We start from the raw sequence: 23,688 nt of genomic DNA, 5'->3' as shown, positions 1-23,688 counted from the left end.
GGAGTGACTGGGCATCAGTTCTTCCAGAAGAACCCCTCTGGACCCCAGAGGAAACCCCAAGGAAACCCCAAAACCCAAGAAGTCCCCCATCCTGAACCACAGATAAAATGGTATGATGGAGAGGGGGCCCCTGAGGCATGCTAAGTAAGGGGCTTAAATTTAGTGAGAGGCCTGAATCGGGGAAAAGGTCCCTGAGCTAGTGGCCCAGGAGCATTGGGCTGCAGCTTTGTGTGATAGCTTGAGCGAGGGTTGGAAGTGGACACAGCCAGACACAGTCATAAAGGTAAAACAAAAACATTTTATTAACTCAAAAAGATAAAGCCTGTTACTTCACAGGTTCAGGATTGAAGGATTAAAGGCTCTAAAAATGAAATCTGAGTTTGAGCCTATGGCTGACAGGCCTCACAACATATGTTACAGTGTCTCTCATGTACTCCACTGTTAGTCTGGCTCCAGCCAGACCGTAGTTTCTCACCAGTGTTAAATCAAGAATTGGCTTACCCAAGCCAAGTTGTAATACTTACAAATAGTTGGTAAAGGCACACACACTTAGGAGTCCACTTTGTACTTCCCTGGGCCTCTTTAACCCAACTCTGGTGCTGCTTTTTATACTTCCTGGCAGTTGCTTTCCTGGCCCCACCCCTCTTATGTCACTTCCCTCTTGAGGGTCTATGGAACTTAAGGTAGCTCTGATACTGTGAAGGAGTTTCCAGCAGCGAGAGTGGTATGTCCTATAGACTACCTTACAACATGCTATCCGCATCTTTGAAAAAATATATATATATACTGTATATATGAGTATTTATAGTATCTTATATTAGTATGATTGGTATATTTGAAAACCAGGAATAAAAATTTGAAGAAGGCATATGAAATTGTAATACTGCTTCTAGATATTGTTTCAATAATGCCACTAAAACCATACATTGCATAGTTTTGAGATGTATCTCATGTAGTCATCACAGAAAACAAACAGTCTTTTGAAAAAACAACTGTGTCTATGCCAAAAAGATAAAACATTAAAAATAATGATATACTCCATTTTCGAGAATATAGAGGAAAAGACACAGAGCATGCACTCAAATGTTTATCCAGAAAAAAAGAACACTAAAAATTCTGTTTGGAGCTGGAACATTCACATATTTTTATGGTTTATACCATATCTCAAAAGAAAATTAAACATTTGTTTGACATTTTGCTATTTGATATGAGAATTTACAGGCCTAACAGAATGCATGATCGGCATGAGAATTTGGCACAGATGGTGGGAAAAAAGCTCCCTTCTTCTATGAGAAGTGACATAGGATCTTTATAGAGGTCCTGACACCTAAAACATTCAGAACACTTAGACACATTTCTGTTAATATATTTCTGTATGTCTCTTTTCATGACTACAAAAGGACAGTTGAAAGAAAGGGTACCTTTTCAACATTTCTTTGCTAAATAATTTCTTGTAAATGCAGATTACTTGCTATGGGGCCCTCTTGCTAAGCAATGCTGAAAAGTGGCCTGCGCTATCCCCAGCGTGGGTCTTTCCTCTGCACCAAGGCCACTTTGAGAGCTGCTGGGAAATAGTTGATTCTTCTATTTCTACAATAATGACCACACACTAATTTCCCCATTAGCACATGGCTATTACCACATAAATACTTACCGGCACCTATTTTATCGGTGGTAAGAGCTCATGTGCTAATCGCTCGCTAATTGGTTAGTGTGTGGCAATGTAGCTGCATGAACCAATTAGTATAAACATAATTATTCTCAGCCCCCAGACCCACACATTACCACAGGATGCCTGAGCTTGTTCCATGGTAGTGCATTTTAACCTGTGGTAAGCACACATTGATTCCTGCAGGTAACTGAAAGGACCCCTATATGATACTGAAGGTTATAAAGCCAGACAAGAAAATTGTGAAGAAATGTTGCCACATTAGCCCAATTTAATATACAGGATTAAAGACCAGCAAACCAGCTTTGCAGTGGTCTAGCTGGCCACAAATGCGTTGTTATTCCAATAAAATATTATCACTGACAGTTTGTATGTTAACCTTAATTATTATGATTTGTAGTGTGATAAATCAAAGGGTTAGCAAGGACAAAGATACATCAGTTTGGCTATCTCAAGGTTCAGATATTTTTGGATTTTTATTGTTTTGATGTTATGATCATGGACCATGATGGAATACGTAGTTTAGCATCTATCCTAAATAAACCTTTATCTGCTTTGACAAACTACCAATGCCATCGCCAGCTCCTCAAACCCCTGCAACCCAACTAAAAAAAAAACAAACAAACAAAACAGGGTATTTTAAGGTTTAGTGCACTAGGGAAAAAAAAACATAGAATACATGTTGAAAAGGATGAAGGCATGTCTTTGAATTATAACTATATGATATTACTTTTGCAGTAAAACCGGACACACAAAGTCCCCCTTTTATTAAGCCACATTAGGGTGTTTTATTGCCGGTGGCAGTGGTAAAAGAATTCCTATGAGCGTCGGAGCTTTTACCGCAGTGGCTGGCAATAAAAAACCCTAATGTGACTTGATAAAAAGGGGGGGGGGAGGGGGCAAAGTTCTGTACTGTGGTAATACGTTTTCAGGTATGAAAAGTTCCTATCTCAAATAACAGATGCTGGCACTGTCATCTGTACATAGGGACACTGGATCATCCGTTGTTCTATTGCCCTTTGATACTCAGCTTCTGGAAGTCAATATGGGGACAATTCCTTTGATGTATGAGGCAATTATATGTGGAACTTTGCTACATATTGTAGCGGAGCCGGTACCTGCGTCCTCAGTAATCCCGGACTCTGCTCACTTCAACGAGGCCCTCACGTGCTTCCTGCAAGTAGGAAGTCCTGCTGGAACAGTCTTGCCAACACTGGAACTATAATGGTTATCAAAGAAAAATCAAATCTTGGTTCAAAAATAAAGTCGTTTATTGTGGCATGTGTGAGTCTATGCACAACTGGACCTGGCTCCACAAGTAACAATGATAGTCCAGCAACAAAACAAAGCAAAACAGAGCTCAAATCAAAAGAGCTCAGTAACCACCTTACTTCAGGTAAGTAAAATATCACATAGTCCCAAAATCATTGTTATTAGTTGGTCTAAGTAAATGTCCACAAATGTTGCGGCCCTCAAGCTTCACCAAGTCTTCAGCAATAAAGCCAGCCCTTTTGATAGAGCTACATGCAAGCCTGTGGTTCTGCTGGCTTGCTCCCAATCAGCTTAGCTAAGCTGATGTGGGGGGAGGGGAGTAAGTGAATCCACCTTTTTAAACTTTTCTGTAAAACAGAATGCCACGAATGGCTCCACTAACCCACCCAAATGGTAAGTGGATTCTCCCCAAGGTTCCTTACTTCCCTCAGGTATCTTAACCCATTCAAAACCTAGTTCAAAGCTTCAGGTATTCAGTCATTCAGCACTTGGAACAAAACAAACGTTTTTTTTTTCTTTCCCTGTTCCAAATGAACACAGCAGTAGCAGCCTCATTATATTCTCAAGGCAGCTTGCCTTGAGCAACCCCTCCTTAGCTTAACCCTGCTATAATATAGACTGCACAGACCTGCCACTTAACTCCAGTCCATGCCGCAATCTTCAGGCAGTCCTTCCGTCTGTGTCCAGTCCATGGGTTCAAGTACTGGCTGCTGGCTGGTTCCAAGGTCAGTATCAGCCTCAGTCATTTCAATATCCTGGGGCTGCAGTGCTCCATCAGGAGAGTCCTCTCCTGTAGCTGGCCCAGGAAAGACTGATCTTTTCCTTCTGAGGGCAGCCTCTAAATTGCACAACTTCCCACACCCTGTTCTCCCAGGGGGAGGAGTTGGTTGCACTGCCTTCTTAGGTTTAGCTGCACTCTTGCTTATTACCCTCAGCTGGGGACTAGCAGAGGGAGAGGTGTGTCTCAGAGGCTGTTCCAAGCTGTTCCTCTTAACAACCTCCACTCCCTGCAACTGGATTTTTTTAGACTTAAAGGGGCAGTCAGTAATTTCCTTCTTACTGCTCACTACCCTATCTCTTTCCTTAGTGCTCTGTATGTTAGGGGTGACCTTCGTCCTATCACGGCCAGGCACGAGTCCAGCTTTAGGGCTAGGATCGTGACATACTCCCACCCTAAAATTTTGACTGTCCTTTGGTCTATTTTCCCCGTCTGAGTTGTCCCGCATTCTGGACAGACTATCTACATTTGTATTCAGCTGACCTGGCCATAACATCTAAGCATAGCAGTACAACAAGTCAGTAACGTCTCCTTGGTTTATTAAATTTCTTAATTGGTTCTAACATTGGCGGATCGGGGTCTTCAAAGTCTTCGGGCCATCTCAACAGCGGTGACTTGCATGGTTCTCCTAAAGCCCCATCAACCTGACCCTTGGTACCTTCTAACCCATCCACTCTCTGGGCCAATGCAGCTATCACCTGGGTTATACCACCCAACTCTTTTTCCTGCATATTTTCAATTTGCTGCCTCACTGCCTCAAGATCCTGATCCATTCCTTTAAACGTATCTAGGACCTTCTCAAAGTGTTGAGTGTGTTCCTCTATTTGTTCTTCTTGCAATCTCTGCCTTGCCACCCAACCTTCTGTCGTGCCAGTTCTGGTGGTTAGCTCACCGCAAGTGTTCTCCATTTCCCTGACACTATTCTGGATCGCCTGCTGTTGAGCCTGACTTTCCTTTACTTGACCCTGGACTAATTCCAGTTGGGCGGTCACCTGCGCCATGAGACCAGCCAGTTTTTCCGCTTCTCTCTGGCCTTGGGCAGTGCTTTCATCCCTAGCCTGCTGCCTATTCCTCATTAACTGATCCTCCCACGCCTGAGACTTGGCTTCTACCTGCAATTTTAGCTTGGCCTCCCAATCCCTTCGTGTAGATGTCAGCTCATCCCTTAATTTCAATATCTCCGCGTCCAAGTCGGCTAGCTTAGCAGCCTCACTCTCTTCCTTCAGGAGGGGACCTAAGTCAGCGTGAGCTCCCTTTTCCGGAGTCCCTACCCCTGTGGATCCAAATCCCTGTTCCCCCCTGTCTGTCTCTGGGAGGCGAGACCACTGTGCTAGGTTGGGATGCCAAATCCGTTCACAGATTAGCTGGGCAATTCGTTCCCCGACTTGCACTCTGTACTCTTTGTCACCATGGTTGACTAGTAGCACGGCCACGTTTCCTCTAAAGTCAGGGTCAATCACCCCCGCAGCCACATCTACGGAGTGTTTTAAAGCCAACCCTGATCTTGGCGCAACCCTAAGGTAAGCGCCAGGTGGGGGAGACACTTGAATGTCTGTTTTTATCAGGGCCCTTCCTCTAGCTGGTATCACCTGGTCATGAGCAGCATACAGGTCATACCCCGCAGCTCCCGGGTACGCCCGTGTGGGAGCCCTGGCCTGGTCCGACAGTGGGGCCCACCTAATCGTAGGCTTCCACTGTTTTGTTTTCTGCGCTCGGGATCTGCGTGTCCTTGCTGAAGCCTCAATTATACTTCCCTCTACCTGAGTGCCCAACACATATCCTCCCTGTCTCTCACCGCCGCTGAACCTCCCTGTCTGTGCCTGTACTAGCCAGTCCCGTCCCAATATTAAGGGGTAAGGCACCGAATCTAATACGGCCACTGGTAAGAGAGATTTTTTCCCTTTATACTGAAGGTTCAGGTGTCCAAGCGGGTATTCATGGGACTCCCCATGAATACAAGTTATGGGTACCTTCTCCATTTCTGTGCCTGGGCCTTCACCTAGCTCTTCCCACAGTTTTCTTGACACCACCGATTGCTCGGCGCCTGTGTCAACCAGAGCTAAGACTTCTTTGTCCGCTACCAGGACCTTCACCCGATATTCCCTAGGGTGCTTGTCCGCTAGTCCCCGGGCATACACAAAATCTCTTTTCTTTTTACAGAATCTTTGTGTATGCCCCACTTTCCCACAGCAGAAACAACGTAGCCCCTTCCGTGAGACCTCCCTGGGCTTGGACCACCCCATTTTATGGGTCTGACCTTGGGATGCCATATTCCTATCCCCCCGGGCCTGTTCCTTACTTTCTTCAGGGGCCTGTAAGGAAGTAGTCCTTTCTGCTACCAGTCTCTGGACTGGCCCACCGGTTGTATTTGGGAATGAGCACTGTAGCAGCTGAGCTAATAGCTTGGTCTGCTCACCCATAGCCATCACAAGTTCATTGTGCTGCTGCCTGGCTTGTTCCTGGCTGTGCTCCCATAAGTCCTGGGTCGCCTTGAGTACAGCCTGTAGGTCTTCGCTTTGTTTTTGCCTCTCGGCGGTCAGGAAAGCGATCAGCTGCTGTTGCTCCATGACACCGGACAGCCTAAAAAAAACAAACACAGAGAGACCAACCCAAGTGCGGCAACACAACGGTAGGGTAGCCAATCTCCCTCACCCCCCCTGGTCAAGTCCCTTACCAGAGAGAAAGGTGAGTCTGTGCCTTTGGGTTTTGGGCCTCCTTGACCCCCAGTCGTTACTGCGTTTTTGTCCTCTTTTATAGGTTCGCAGCCTCCTGGATCTTTCTCCGACTTCTGGCCCACCGCAAGTGTCAGCCGGATCACTGTGGTCCTGTGCTTCCTCCGCACACCCGGTCTCAGCCGCCTGGAACTCAGCTCCTCACCGACAGGAACCAACACAACAAACTAACAAAATAAGCTAAAACAACAAATTAGCTGAAGTCCATGGAAAAAAAAATTTTCCCACTATATTTTAAAATTTTTTTTTTTTTCCAAAAGTTCCACCAGTGTCCAGCAGGAGGCGCTATATCCCACCACTGATACCAATTGTAGCGGAGCCGGTACCTGCGTCCTCAGTAATCCCGGACTCTGCTCACTTCAACGAGGCCCTCACGTGCTTCCTGCAAGTAGGAAGTCCTGCTGGAACAGTCTTGCCAACACTGGAACTATAATGGTTATCAAAGAAAAATCAAATCTTGGTTCAAAAATAAAGTCGTTTATTGTGGCATGTGTGAGTCTATGCACAACTGGACCTGGCTCCACAAGTAACAATGATAGTCCAGCAACAAAACAAAGCAAAACAGAGCTCAAATCAAAAGAGCTCAGTAACCACCTTACTTCAGGTAAGTAAAATATCACATAGTCCCAAAATCATTGTTATTAGTTGGTCTAAGTAAATGTCCACAAATGTTGCGGCCCTCAAGCTTCACCAAGTCTTCAGCAATAAAGCCAGCCCTTTTGATAGAGCTACATGCAAGCCTGTGGTTCTGCTGGCTTGCTCCCAATCAGCTTAGCTAAGCTGATGTGGGGGGAGGGGAGTAAGTGAATCCACCTTTTTAAACTTTTCTGTAAAACAGAATGCCACGAATGGCTCCACTAACCCACCCAAATGGTAAGTGGATTCTCCCCAAGGTTCCTTACTTCCCTCAGGTATCTTAACCCATTCAAAACCTAGTTCAAAGCTTCAGGTATTCAGTCATTCAGCACTTGGAACAAAACAAACGTTTTTTTTTTCTTTCCCTGTTCCAAATGAACACAGCAGTAGCAGCCTCATTATATTCTCAAGGCAGCTTGCCTTGAGCAACCCCTCCTTAGCTTAACCCTGCTATAATATAGACTGCACAGACCTGCCACTTAACTCCAGTCCATGCCGCAATCTTCAGGCAGTCCTTCCGTCTGTGTCCAGTCCATGGGTTCAAGTACTGGCTGCTGGCTGGTTCCAAGGTCAGTATCAGCCTCAGTCATTTCAATATCCTGGGGCTGCAGTGCTCCATCAGGAGAGTCCTCTCCTGTAGCTGGCCCAGGAAAGACTGATCTTTTCCTTCTGAGGGCAGCCTCTAAATTGCACAACTTCCCACACCCTGTTCTCCCAGGGGGAGGAGTTGGTTGCACTGCCTTCTTAGGTTTAGCTGCACTCTTGCTTATTACCCTCAGCTGGGGACTAGCAGAGGGAGAGGTGTGTCTCAGAGGCTGTTCCAAGCTGTTCCTCTTAACAACCTCCACTCCCTGCAACTGGATTTTTTTAGACTTAAAGGGGCAGTCAGTAATTTCCTTCTTACTGCTCACTACCCTATCTCTTTCCTTAGTGCTCTGTATGTTAGGGGTGACCTTCGTCCTATCACGGCCAGGCACGAGTCCAGCTTTAGGGCTAGGATCGTGACAATATCAAGCCTCCTATGGATCAGTACAAATGCAGGCTTCTCCTTATTATGACAGGGATAGCGATGCAAATGACAACACGCAATTTGAAAAATTCTGACCGCCTCAATTTTTCGTTTTGGTGGTCCAGTTTATGTTTAGGCTATAAATATGAAAAGATGAATGCGGATATGTGGGGGAATAGCAAAGTATTTAAATTGGTGTGGGGGCCGTTGACATCCTTTGTTAATTCAACACAATTGTCTTTATTTAATTTACTGTTTTTGTATATATCCAGGATGGGGTAGGTGAGGGACATCTTTCTGGTTTATTTCTTGATTGAATTGTTGAAAGGAAGTGGTGGGATATTTCTCTTCTGTAATGTTATTGATGGAATTTAAGTGCTTATGTTGATTATTAATGGTTGTATACTTCATGGCACTTTGTATTAGTTTTGAAAATGAATAAAGATTTATTTTAAAAAAAAAGAGATTTTGAGATGGTACTGCATGAGACAAAGGGAGAGGAGTGGCCTAGCGGTTAGAGTTGCTGCCTCGGCACCCTGAGGTAGTGAGTTCAATCCCTTCCTGTGACCCTAGGCCAGGGGTGGGCAACTCCGGTCCTCGAGGGCCGGAATCCAGTCGGGTTTTCAGGATTTCCCCAATGAATATGGATGAGATCTATTTGCATGCACTGCTTTCAATGCATATTCATTGGGGAAATCCTAAAAACCCGACTGGATTCCGGCCCTCGAGCAATGGAGTTGCCTACCCCTACCCTAGGCAAGTCACTTAACTCTCCATTGCTCAAGTACCACAGTTAGGTTGCGAGCCTGCCAGGACAGAAAGGGAAAATACTTAAAGAGTGCCTGATTATTATTCTGTTACCACTACGTATTATTTCTATAGTACTGCCAGATGCACGCGGCACTGTACATTAACCGTGTAAGGGACAATCCCTGCTGGACAAAGCTTATAATCTAATCAGACAAACAGGGCAATTAGAGTAAGAAGCTACAGAGGGAGTGACAAAATAGACACGGGTACTTTACTGCTTTGGGTGAATCTCTTCATGAAAAGGTGGTTAATAAATCTTAATAAAATAAAATGGCATCTCCAAACTCACAAGGAACGTCACTTTTCCTGATTCTCAGCCCATTGCTCTAACCCAGGGCTGCCCAAGTCCGGTCCTCGAGATCTACTGGCAGGCCAGGTTTTCAGGATATCCACAATGAATATGCATGAGAGAGATTTGCATACCAAGAAGGCAGTGCAGGCAAATCTTCCTCATGCATATTCGTTGTGGATATCCTGAAAACCTGGCCTGCCAGTAGATCTCGAGGACCCGACTTGGCAGCCCTGCTCTAACCGCAACTGCTTTCTTCTCACTTACGAGTATTTGGGAGCCCTTTTACCAAACCGGGGTATAAAGTGGACTTAGCGCCTCTTTTATCAGGCATTCCTGCATGGGTAAGAGGGCTACTTTTTTTGTTTCTTTTTTTTTCTTTTATAATAATGGCTATGTTAAAATTTTCCCGTTAGCTCGTGAATCCCTAGCGCCAACTATTGTGTAGGTGGCAAGGGCACACACACCAATCACACGCCAATCAGCTGGTACACGGCAATGTATCTGCACTAACTGGGGAATTCTAAGAACGGCTCCTAATGTTAGGTATCTAAATCGATAGGCGCCTAACTTACAAACCCCATTTATGAAGCCGCATTAGGGTTTTTTAGTGGCTTACATGAATTTATTCAGGTTTTCAAACATTTTTCCCTGTATGTCCCGGTGGGCTCACAATCTATCTAATGTACCTGGGGCAATGAGAGGATTAACCCCCCTCTTTTACAAAGGCGCGCTAAGCGTTTTAATGCAGATTTAGCATGCGTCCGCTAACTGCTAACTCATCCATAGGATAACATGCACATGTTAGCATTTAGCGCATGTTTAGCGTGTGCTAAAAAGCTTAGCGCACCTTTGTAAAAGAGGGGGGTAAGTGACTTTCCCCAGGGTCACAAGGTATCAGTGTGGGTTTGATTACAAGTTTTAGATCAAAGATAGAGGATATTTTTGGGTGCATGACAATATTAAGAAGACTAAGGGCTCCTTTTACTAAGCTGCGATAGTGGTTTTAGCGCGCGCTTAGCGCATGCTACAATGCTGCGCGCGCTAGAAGCTAACGCCTCCATTGAGCTGGCGTTAGTTTTTCCGCGTAGCGCGGGGGTTAGCGTGCGCTAATCTGCCGTGCTCTAAAAATGCTACCGCAGCTTAGTAAAAGGAGCCCTAAGGAGACCCTGGGAACCATTTTAGCTACTACTGGGATTCTCTCATTTAGTTAAATAACCAGGGGAAGGCCCTCTGAGCCAAATGACTTGTTTTCCTCCAGTGAACCGAAAGGTTTCCTTTCATTCTTTTTGACTCCTCAGCCTCTTTTCTGAAGATGCTACAAACAAGAGACGGAGCCGCTAACACAGGGGTCTCAAAGTCCCTCCTTGATGGCTGCCATCCAATCGGGTTTTCAGGATTTCCCCAATGAATATGCATGAGATCTATGTGCATGCACTGCTTTCAATGCATAGTCATTGGTGAAATCCTGAAAACCCGACTGGATTCGGCTCTCAAGGAGGGACTTTGGGGACCCCTGCGCTAACATATAGTATTATACTGTAGTAGACCACTTTGATGGTAATGAGATGCCTAGTAGTGACTAGATATTTCTTACCCATTGAAGGATACAATAGCCTGACCACAACCCATCAAAAGAAGCCTAAGCCACACATTATAACTGCATTTTAAAGAATAACACATGAATAGTAACCATGTAGAACGCAAACATATTTGATAATTCAATTGGAATTCATAAAATGGCAGCTAACTACTAATGCCAAATTACTGCAATTAAACCCATCTACTGTTGTAACACCATACCCAATCCAATGAATTCAATCGGCGTTTTTACAGTACTTGAAATTACAGCCATGTGACCTAAGCAAATATATGTTGCCAGCTTGAAGCATTCTGAACTTGGAGTAAATATTATGACAAGAAAGAAGAAATAAGAAAAAAAAAAAAATAAGCAGCAGGAAACTGGATGATCATCAGGCCTCATTTTAACAGCTTTAAAGCCTTACCAGTTTTTCCACTGAGGCAGTATCAGATCCAGTGTTCTTATGTGTGCATACAAAAGACTGAAATTCCTTTCAAAGTTTATCATTTCTCATGGGAACATGCAACATGAAAGTTTTTATATATATATATATATATATATATATACTTATATTAATAGAAAAATAACACCATATATTCCTGTCAACCTTTGCTGTTGGAAATTTCATTTTTTTTGTTGTTGTTGTTATGATTCCTGTTTGGCTCAAGGAATAGGGATTTACAACATAATTTACTCTTAGATTCTCTTTAAATCATTTTAATACACTTTTTTTTTTTGGTGAGGAAAGAACCACTCGTTTAGAATGGCATTCCTTTTTTCTGAGGCATTAGTGTTACAGAAACAAATAAGAGCTTTCAGTATACATAGCTGAAAGTCTACAGAGTAAACACGTCAAATATGAATTGTTTTACCTGAACATTTGTGTGTAAACTGATTCTTAATGGAAAGTGTAAGATTTAATTCTAAGCTATACATTTCATAAACACAAAAATGGTAGTAAACTTTCAGTAAATGAGCCTGTGGAAGAGCCTGGACACATATACACACATAAAAACCACTTTGGAAGGTATAAGGAAAACCTTTTATTTCCTGAGTTTTGTTACTTAACAGACTCAGGATTTCAAAATAAGTTTTAGCTGAATAAAAATATCAGTCTTCCAACTGATTAACCCCTCCTTTTACAAAGCTAGTGGCTGCTGCATGGCAAAAGCCTCAAAGCCCTTTAAATTCCTATGAGCTTCAGTGCAGTTACCACAGCAGCCCGCACTATCGGGCTTTGTAAAATAGAGAGTACGTCCTTATAATTATGTGTTTTACCAAGATCAACTATTAAAGGGGCCCACAGATTAAGCAGTGGGCCAGTAACATTGGCTGAACTGCTGAAGAAGGGTGGGGGGGAAAGTAGGAGACGGCAAGTGGTGAGAATATGTTGGAATAGTGAAACAGGGGATGATTGCCAGGGAAAAGTTGTATATGATTGGTGGAATGTTGGGGGATCAGGATTGGCTGGGTATTGGGCGGGAGTTTGAGTCTGTGTGATAGATGGGATTTTAGAATTTAGGATTCGAGGGAGGAGCAAGTAGTTAGGGTGCTGGTAAGTGGGTAGTGCTGGGAGAGGGATAGGAGTGTGGTAAATTGAGGTTTTTGCCCACCCATCCTGTCCATTAAGAGGTGGGATGCTGGTTCATATTGTCTAGTCTATTCGTAAATAGGTGTCTGGAGTGATGTTGTCTGGGCACGGCAATTTTGGGGGTAAGGGTTGGGGGTTGTTGCAGTTTTGGTGGAAAATTGGTTTACCAGGCAGTCAATCATTTATTTATGATACAGGGGATTGATGGAAGGGCAGATACTTGTGTGTGACACCGCCACAGGTATTGGTGAGGCTGGGCGGCACCGCAGGTCTCATTGAGGTGGGGGGCAAGGGTTGGATCAATGTTAAGAGGAAACACAGTTTGAATTTATGGGGGACTGTCAGCTAGGTCGTTACTGACTAGCTGACATGGGTTTGGGTTGTGAAGACCACTTTAGGAAAATTTCAATGATTTTCATTCATGGTTAATGTTATTGCATTGTTTGTTAAATAAAGCTGCGGCCAGAATTTATTTATCCACAATAAGAGGATTTGTTGTGTTTTAATTTCTAAGTATTATTGTTGAGCTATGAAAGCAGTGTGAATGTCAATGTTATGGTATTCAGTCTTTATCATACTCCAAAACATCAGACAGTTTATTCAGTAGAAGGTGGCTTAACTTAGTCACTCAGCAACAGTCTCTCTTTCACTCTCTTCCTTCCCAGGGCTCTGTCGCAACCCACAGCTAGGGAAGTATTTCACCTCTGAGCCTTGTCTACTCAGGGAAGCCTCTTCCCTGGAGACCTCTCTTGAATCCCTTCAGACTAGGGCAGATATCCTCCTCCTTGCCTGAGTCCTACCCTTATGACTCAGCAGGGTTGCATTCCTTTCATTAAGGTAGCTGAGTGCTTTCTGGGACATGTAGTTCACTCACTCTTGGTCTAATGGCCCCTGCTGTTTAGTGGTGGAATGGTAGCATTAGTGAGGGAGAATCCCTTACTGCCTCGCAGAGCCTTTTAGTGTTCCATTAAAAGGATTGCCTCTTTATCAAAAAAACTCTCTACACAGTTCTGATTTTACTCATTTTCTATGGACTTTTGCTTTGGAAATCACAAATTCATAGGTGCAATAGGCCAAATTCAGAACTTGATCATCGTGCCAAGGTTGACTGAATCAGAGATCAGTCCTATCCACAGATCAATGATCTAGAGATGGGAATAACAAATGAGATAATTAAATTTGCTGCTGACACAATGCTATTTAAAGTTGCTAAATCACAAGAGGAATGTGAAAAATTGCAAGAGGACCTCGTGAGACTGGGAGACTGGTCATCAAAATGGCAGATGATGTTTAATGTGAGCAAGTACAAAGTGATGCATGTGGGAAAGAGGAACCCAAGCTATAGCTATAAGAAGCAGGATTTCACGTTATGAGTCACTGTTCAGGAAAAGGATCTAGATGTCATCATAGAGGATAAGTTAAAACCTCCGCTCAATGTGCAGCAGTGGCTAAAAATTCAAATAGGAATTATCAGGAAAGGAATGGAAAATAAATATAAAAAATTGCACCGCAAATACTGTGTGCAATTCTGGTTGTCGTATCTCAAAAAAGGTACAGCGGAATTAGAAAAGGTACAGAGAAGAGCGACAAAAATGATAAAAGGGATGGTATGACTTCCCTATGAGGAAAGGCTAAAGTGGCTAGGGCTCTTCAGCTTGGAGAAAAGATGGTTCAGGGTGATATGATAGAGGTCTATAAATTGCTCAGTGGAATAGAAAGGGTAAATGTGAATCGCTTGTTTACTCTTTCCAAAATTACTAGAACTAGGGGACATATGATGAAGGTACTAAGTAGTAGATTTAAAACAGACCAGAGAAAATATTTCTTCACACAACATATGATTAAACTCTGGAATTCATTGCCGGAGAATGTGGTGAAATCAGTTAGCTTAGCGTGGCTTAAAAAAGGTTTGGATAATTTCCTAAAAGAGAAGTCCTTAGGTCATTATTGAGATGACTTGGGGAAATCTACCTTTTATTCATAGGAAAAGCAGCATAAAATCTGTTTTACTACTTGGGATCTAGCTAGGTACTTGGGACCTGGATTGGCCTCTGTTGGAAACAGGACAGTGGGCTTGATGGACCTTCGGTCTGTCCCAGTATGACAATTTTTATGTTTTTGTATGAGCCAAGTATCAAGCCATTGTGACATCACTGATTTATTTATTTAATTTGATTTCTATCCCGTGCTCCCGGGAGCTCAAAACAGGTTACAGGCTAATACAGTAGGTTACATAAGACAGAACTTTTGGCAATACAATACAATAAACTACAATACAATACCATACAATACCGTAACATAATGACAAGGCTAGGCAGTACAGTAACTTAAGGACAACATGTTAGTCTATGGACACGCTAGCGGTTAACGCATTCTAAATGCGAACTAAAATGCATAGCGCACCTTAATAAAACAGGGGGTTAGTAAAATAAACCTTAAAAAGCCCTCATGACATGTTATATTCTTGATACCTGATACAGGGAAATTGAACAATGTTTGATATGTGCAAACCAAAAAATTGTGTTTCTCTACATCTGGGCTGGTCCTATGGAATGCTATGACCGATTCATTGAGGTAGCTTGATGCAATTTAGAAAACAGTTTGTGTGACCGAGACCAGGTTTTCTGGAGAGATTGGATGGCTACATGCATTGGTTAATGTCATGGTCCCATGTAAAAAGATATATGATGACTCTACTTCAGCCGTTCTGGACGGTCCCAGCTTAAAAATTTGTGAAGACCACTGCCTATATCAAAAAGGAAACCACCTCTAAAATGTAAAATAACCTTCAGTATATAAGCTCCTGCTTTACTATACATGAGGGAAGTCACTGCTTACCCTGGATTGGTAGCATGGAATGTTGCTACTCTTTGGGTTTTTGCTAAGTGCTAGTGACCTGGATTGGCCACCGTGAGGACAGGCTACTGGGCTTGATGGATCATTGATCTGACCCAGTAGGGCTATTCTTATGTTCTTATGCTTAAAACCTATATCTTTGCACAGATGTTTTTCAGCTAGGTTCATGCTTTCAGTTATGATCATATGCCCCTCTTTATGAATATGGTAAAGTGTTTGTAACACTTGCCTCAACCTTTTGTCTGTTTTATATTCGGTTTGTTGTTTTTAAAAAAAATTATTTATTAATTTTCAAAACTAAAACAGTACAATACAAACAATGCAACTCATAGTAATACAATAAAAGCACATTCATCTTTCTCATGTTCATAATCATCCTTTCCCCCCACTCATCCACCCAAATGATTATCACTCCAACACAAACATATATTATCATAAATATCCTATCTATTCTGAATAATGATATCTTCACACGCATCCCAATTATAAATATTTAAAAATCAATTTATGACATAAAGAATCCCTCTCCCCCCCCTGCCCTGGATATGTACCATAGTAAAGAACAAACTGATTCAAAGTCAACAAACAATTACAATGAGGTAACATAAGATGCCAATGGGCCCCATATAATTTAAATATATTACCATGTCCTAAATTTTCAGCATTTATTCTTTCAAATCTATAACTAGAGCAAAGACTTGCCCACCAGAATGAAAAATTTAAACGACCACATTTCTTCCAATTTTGGGTGATCATCTGGATGGCTATCCCAGTCATTATAAGGAAAAGACGACCTCTATATTGATCTAAAGGGGGTTTAACATGTAATATTGTACCACAAATTTGGTTTGTTATAACTGTATACGCTTAAAGCTATGTAAGTAAATTGTGAGCTGCTTTGGTTTAAAGCAGATTATAAATGCTTTAAATAAATAAAATTAAGGTTTGGTATATGGGCTCAAAATCATCCTTCATGTTTAAAAATTGATTACAAGAGGCTTAATGGGTAAATCACCAAAGGAAGTGTTAGCGTGGTCCCAACCGGCAAAGTACACTGCTCATAAGCTTCTCATTTCAGAGCCACAGTACTACTACAGTGTGTCAGAGCCATGCAACACCAGCTCTCTGGTGGAGAAAGACATCCGTCAATGTCTTATTGCAGCCGACACTTACCTTGGGAATTTCTTGCTGTAAAAAACTGTGGCCACAAGTCCAATCAGAAATGTGCAAGCAAATAGAAAGTGTTGAATACAGGGAGCTCTGAGATTTAAACAGGAAATATAAATAAAATTTAGCTTCAATCGGTTTTTTCAGATAACAGTTTTTAAATTAAAAAAATATTTTTATGATTGATATAACTAGTAAAAACCTATTGCAGAAGCCATTGTAGACATCTTTCTATTGGTGATTATGGTGTGTGTGTGTGGGGGGGGGGGTCCAAGTAGAATATGAATGAGTAGCAATTGTCAAACCATTTTATGACACTGATAGAAGTGTGAAACCACGGTCAAAAGAATAAGAAAAAGAAATCTTATTTCCTCAGGTATGGCTTCATTCAACTCAGCGAGGAGATGAAGGGGGATGGGGAGGGTTTACAATGTCTGATTAATGGAAATAATAATTATGTAGAGATAAGAGGCGAGAAGCTTCAATGTTACTTTAAACAAAGAAGAGTGAAAGCCTTATCTTAACTCTGCATTGGCACTGCAATGCGAAATGGTCATGCAAAATTAATTTTTAATGCGTTCAATTTATATTAAAAAAAAATTTCTGCAAGTGTGTGAAATTTTTTCCTAGACCAGAGTGCTAATTCATTTGCAATATTCCCTGAAGGTATTTTCTTCCTTAAAAAGGAGCTCTTAAACTGAAACCATTTTAAGGGTTTTATAAGACATTATGTGAGCATTCACATGCAAGCTAGTTGTTAAGTACCAGATAATATTCAGTAATATGCTTAAGTGATATTAGAGGTTCTATATTAGCTGTGGTAATGGCCATGGTTGCTTTTTCAAAAATTTTCAGGAAAATGTTGCTTAAGTAAAGAACAAATCAATGCTGTATCGAAGGAAATTTTAAGTGTAGGAGCAGATCTATGCTTTTATCTTGAACTTTCAGCTTCAGTGAAACGAGAATGTGTATGCTATGCAAGTGCTGAGTGCATAATATAATCTCCATACTACTACAACTGCTATTATTTCTATAGCACTACCAGACATACGTAGCGCTGTACAGAGTCACAAAGAAGTCAGTCCCTGCTCGAAAGAGCTTACAATCTAAACAGGATTACTATGTTTGCTGCAGTCTGGGGATGGGGGAGGAAAAGGAAGTGGGAATGGCTGAGAATTGTTTTTGGGGGTCCATAAGATTCCAGCTCCCCTAAAGTGGTATAGATGCTCATCAGGCAGAGTTCTAAGCTGTATATGAGTACTTGGGGGTGGGGTAAAATTTGGTGGTTTAGGTGGGTAGTTGAGGAATTTAGTGATGTTAGTTGAAAGGGTGGGTTCCGTGGAAAGGAAGGGGAGATGGGTTACAGGGAGTGAACCTTTGAAAGGTTTTGATGACATATTTTCTTTTGGAGATGCTGTTTTTGTATCTATATAATATTGCATGTAGCTTTATATATAAGGAATTTAATCAAACGTAAATGCCATACTCTTAACTAATGTATTAGTAATTAGTGCAATATGTTGAAACTTAGGACACCTTTATTAATTCTTGGTGTATGCAATTGGCTTCTGCATGTTCTCACCATAGTGCACATAGGTCTTACACCATGCTCATAGGAATAAACTGAGCTATGGTGGCAGTCATTGCAGAATACTTAAGACAGTGGTTTCTAAACTGGTCCTGGAAGCACCCTAGCTAGTCAGGTTTTCAGGATATTCAGCATGAATATTCATAAGATAAATTTGCATGCACTGCCTCCACTACATGCACATCTCTCTCATGAATATTCATTGTAGATATCCTGAATACCTGACTGGTTGGAGTGCCTCCAGGACCAGTTTAGGAACCACTGGGTTATGACTTGAAATCCACTGAGGTCCTCCTTTGGCAGGTTCAAATCAAGCTATGAATCTAATCCAGGGTTTCTCAACTCAGTCCTTGGGGAACCCTAAGCAAGTCTGGTTTTCAGGATATCCATTATGAGCATGTTGTATGCAAATACATCTCATGAATATTCATTGTGGATATCTTGAAAGGCATACTGGTTTGGAATTTCCTGAGGACTGTGTTAAGATATCCCAAACTAGTCAATGATTTTACTGTTGTGGAGGATTAGCTAAATGGTTAAAGTGGTGGAAGAAAGCTAGGGAACCTGGTTGTAGTTCCACTTAACCCTCCATTGTTTTGGTACAAACTTAGATTAGAAGCCCTCCAGGATCACAGAAATACCAACTCTACTTGAATGTAAAGCACTTTGAGCTATGACTGAAAAGAGCATGAGCTACTGTACATTCATTCTGCATTGAGGTGCATTACAAGTCAAACTTTTAAATGCAAAGGTCCCCTGTATGCAAGTACCAAGTTATAAATTACTTATGGAGCTTGCCGCTTCAATGTTAGTTTCCTGGCAGACTATTAGTGGGGTAGTTTCCCATTGCCTTGCCCAGTTAAGTTGGCTAGAGGCTGTCTATCAGACAAAATTCCTAGTGCAGAATTTAAACTCAGGTTGAGGTGTGGTAGGCAAGAAATATATTGAATGCACTGCAAGGCCTCACTTCACCTTAATTTCCTATGGAAATGACTAACCTGCAATATCTCAGTATCCCAGGTTAGTCATTCTCAGAGTATATGAATAATTCTACTTGCAATCAACCTCTTGAGCAACCTGGGAGTATCAAATATAGACACATAGAAACATGATGGCAGATAAAGCCCAAATGGCTCATCCAGTCTGCCCATGTGCCTATCCCAAGCTCTCTTGAATTCAGATACAGACTCCGTCTCCAACACCTTTTCCTTAGGTTACTCCTGAGCCTATCAGCTCTTAACTTCATCCCATGCCCTCTCATTCCAAGGCTTCCTTTTAAATGAAAGAGACTTAACTCGTGCACATTTATGCCATGTAGGTATTTAAATGTCTCTATCATATCTCCCCTCCCCCACCTTTCCTCCAAAGTATACATATTGAGATATTTAAGTCTGTCCTCATATACCTTATGATGAAGACCATGCATCATTTTAGTAGCCTTCCTCTTGGCCGACCCTATCCTTTTTATATCTTTTTGAAGGTGGGATAACATCATAATATTCTAAATGAGGTCTCCCCAGAATTTTATACAGGGGCATCAATACCTCCTTTTTCCTACTGGCTTTATCTCTCCCTATTACACTCTAGCATCCTTCTAGCTTTCACCGTCACCTTTTCAACCTGCTTGGCCACTTTAAGATCATCACATACAAATACACCCAAGTACCACTCTTCTGTCCTGCACATAAGTTCTTCACCCTCTAAACTGTACCGTGCCTTCGGTTTTTTTGCATCCCAAATGCATGACTTTGCATTTTTTATCATTAAATGTTAGCTGCCAAAGTTCAGACCATTCTTCAAGCTTTGCTAGGTCTTTCTTCATATTATTCATACCATCAGGGGTATCTACTTTATTGCAGATTTTGGTATCATCTGCAAACAGGCAAATTTTACCCGACAGCCTTTCAACAATATTGTTCACAAAAATGTTAAAAAGAACAGGCCCAAGAACAAAACCTTGAGGCACACCACTGGTGACATCCCTTTCCTCAGAACAATCTCCATTGATCACTACCCTCTGTCACCTTTAACTCAACCTTCCAAACTGACAGAAAGCTCCTCCTGTTAATGTACTCCTTCCTCTTGGCATTGAGTTCAAAATGGTACAGACAATACTAAGCAGCAATCTTGTAGTACTACTGTATGGGTTAAGCTGCCATATAAGGGCTGCAAGACTAATGTTAAGGGTCATTCGTGCCATTTTGAACCCAAGGCCAGAAAGGGACTGGAGTGACTGGAGTTTGCTCCTGCTCTGACCCTACTAGATACCAGGGATTTCCCCAAGTATTTATTTATATACTGCTTATATGCTACGTGATTTACATTGAAAAGTAATCAAGTACTCTAAATATTTTCCCTATCTATCCCGGCAGGCTGTGGGGGGTGGGGTCTTTGAGGGAGGGCCTTGAATTGAGGGCTTTAGGGAAGAATTTAGTTGGGGAGGAATCAACAAGAAGACAATGCTTCCTTGCAGTTGATCAGTACCTTTATTATGGTTTTGTGGCACAATGTTCCTGCCAGGAAAAAAATAACAGCAACTTTTTCTTGACATTATTTTTCCAAAAATAACTCAGCTTATAGTGCTCACCACAAGCTGCATTATTCAATTTACATAATAATGAGGTGTTTTGCATTCTTTGCATATCATTTATCTGTATCCAGCAGTACCTAAAGTTACGTAACAGCTACTTAACACATATTCTTGCACTTTAAGGCATGTTAAGGAATAAATAATACACTTTCCTCCAATTTTATATATAACAGTCAAAGTTGTGTGTGTAAATTTAGCCGCACGGTCAAATTGCATGCGCAACTTAATTGTTTAACAAGCCGATCAACGCCAATAATTGACCACTAACAAGCAATTATCAGCACTCATAAGCATAAAAATATAAGATTAGTCTTACTGGGTCAGACCAATGATCCATCTAGCCATGTAGCCCATCTTCACAGTAGCCAATTCAGGTCACTAGTAAGTACCGGGCAAAAACCCAAACAGTAGCAATATTCCATGCCACCGATCCAGGGCAAACAGTGGCACTAATTAAAATATGTGCATCCAACTTTCTAAGCATATTCCATAAAGTGAAGCGTATAAATTCTAACGTGTGAATCTCAAAAAAGGGACATGGCCATGGGAAGGGCGAGGGCAGATCAAGAAAGAAGGACGGTGAAGATGACCAATGGGGTTAGAAATGTTTACTATCTCATGGCGACCCGACACGTACATGTTTCAGCTAACAGGCCAACATTAGGGGTCTTATGGATAGGTGTCAATGTCTATAGAGATTTATTTATTTAATTCATTTTCTATCCTGTCATCCCCAAAGAGCTCAGAATGGGTTATAGGTTAACAATCCTTGAGGGGGGCGGGGGTTAGGTCTTTTTTTTTGAGGAAGAGTTCTGTTTTTGATTGGATTAGTTGTGGATTATTTTTCACGTTTAGTTTTCACTGGATATTACAACTTTTGGGATTGAGGACTTAATGGTTACCATCTCCAGCTGCATCCTGGTTTAAGATAAGTTCTGCCTTTCCAACTTTTTTCTTGTTGACATGGATTGTTTTGGACAATACCAGCGTAGGGTACGGAGGTTGTGCTGTGATATGGCAGATGTAACCATTACTCTATGGTTGGGTTATATATTGACTGAGCACTTTCTTTTTATTTCATTTAAATATATAATTTTTAATTTGTTTTATTGGTGATAGATCAATTTAATTTTGGTTTTTATAAGTTAACATACATAAACAGTTAACAGGCTACAATTTGTCACAGTAATAGTACCAGATTTTTGTCATAACACAACACATACTAGGGATCTAATACTCATATCTGTAATATACAGTTTACAGGTTAAAAGTCTCACAATTACAGTACAAGATTTAGCAATACAATTTTTTATCCTAACGTGACACATACCAAGAATTTTGTATCAATATACATTTCTTTGTAATCTATCTAATCTTGTGGGGGTTAGGTGAACAGGTATGTTTTTATTGCTTTCCTAAAGTTCAGGAGTCCTTCAAGGGGTCTTATCTGCATGTACAGTTGATTCCAGAGGATCAGTATGAAGTGGGAGTAGGAACGTCATTTGGTGGTTTGCAATTGAAAAGCATGACTGGGGGGGGGGGGGTGTTTTGGGGCATATTTCATCCTGGGAGTGGAGGGACCTGTTCGGCACGTACAGAGGAAGCTTGGCCATCACATAGCCCGGCGCCAAGTCATGCAAGGATTTGAACACATACCCCCTCTTCTACAAAGCCACGCTAGCGGCTGCCGCACGGTAACAGCCCCAAAGCCCTTTAAATCTCTATGAGCTTCGGGGCTGTTGCTGCGTGGTTTTGTAAAACAGGCCCATAATGTTTGGCTATGGGCAGCAAATGAGCCTGAGAGACCAGATCACGGGGATGGAGTTTTTTAGAAGTCTGATCGCCGCGTTTTGTACATACCGGAGACATTGTATGTTCTTTGCCGTTAGACCATTGAATAGGGCATTGCATTAGTGGGAGAAGATTAGTGGCATTAGTGGGAGAAGATTAGTGGCATTAGTGGGAGAAGACTAAGGGGTCCTTTTACTAAGGTGCGCTAGTGCATCATAGCCTGAGCTAAATGCTAACGCTTCTATAGAATATAATGGACATGTTAGCACGCATTAGCATTTAGCACGTGCTAATTTTTAGCATGCACTAAGATGCACTAGCACGCCTTAGTAAAAGGATGCCTAAGGCATAGAGTAGCTGGGTAGATGTCCTTTTCTCAACCATCTTTGCCAACAACACTGTATAATTGTACTTTTTCTGCAGATCTCTACAATTGACAGCTTTTAAAATGTAGCTGAAGAGCAAGGGCAGGTCATGGATGTTCCTAAAAAATATGCACACTGTTACAGAATATGCCTGATTTGCATAGAATTTAGGTGCAGGCATTTGCACTAGATTTTAGTTGGCATAAATGGTCATGCCTAAATATTAGTTGAGGGGCTGGCTACTATGGCATATTCTATAAACCCAGCCTAACTTCAGGTGCAATTTATAGAATAGCACATTTATAGAATAGCATATTTTTTTTCTACATTGATTTTTTCTACACCATATAGGGCTCCTTTTATAAAGCGGCAATACAGATTAGTGTGTGCTGAATATGAAGAAGCCCATGGGAATGAAATGGGCTTCTTCATGTTCAATATGACGCTAATCAGTAGTGCCGCTTTACAAAAGGAGCCCACATAGAATAACATACCTTAATAATTAATTCCATAAGTCTCCTTGAAAGAGGTGTTATGTGATATATTAATAAGCTTATGAACACCTTGAAGGGCATGCTTATTAAAAGGTAGCATATGCTAATGCTTATTAGCATGCATTAATACATAGTAAACAAGCCTCTATCATTGTGCAGAGGTATTCATTGGGCTAGATTCACAAAGCAAACTGATCGTTTACCGATCAGTTTGCGACCCCTTTGCGACCAGATTTCCCTTCACTATTCACTAACCTCTCCTGCGATCCGCTTCAAATCCGTGCATGCAAATGAGGAGAAATGCATGCAAAGTGGACAGTAACGTGACTCACCAACCAAATTTTTAAAACTGATCAACCCAAGAAGTGACTACTGGGGACCAGTCGACAACGTCTTTCCAACTCTCCAGCTTCATAGAAGCCCTGCTCTCTGCCCTGCTCTTTGCAAGCTCTGCTCTCTGCTGCCCCAA

Source organism: Geotrypetes seraphini, chromosome 5, assembly GCF_902459505.1.
Source record: "Geotrypetes seraphini chromosome 5, aGeoSer1.1, whole genome shotgun sequence".
Taxonomy (NCBI): domain Eukaryota; kingdom Metazoa; phylum Chordata; class Amphibia; order Gymnophiona; family Dermophiidae; genus Geotrypetes; species Geotrypetes seraphini.
Note: the sequence above shows the minus strand (reverse complement) of the source record.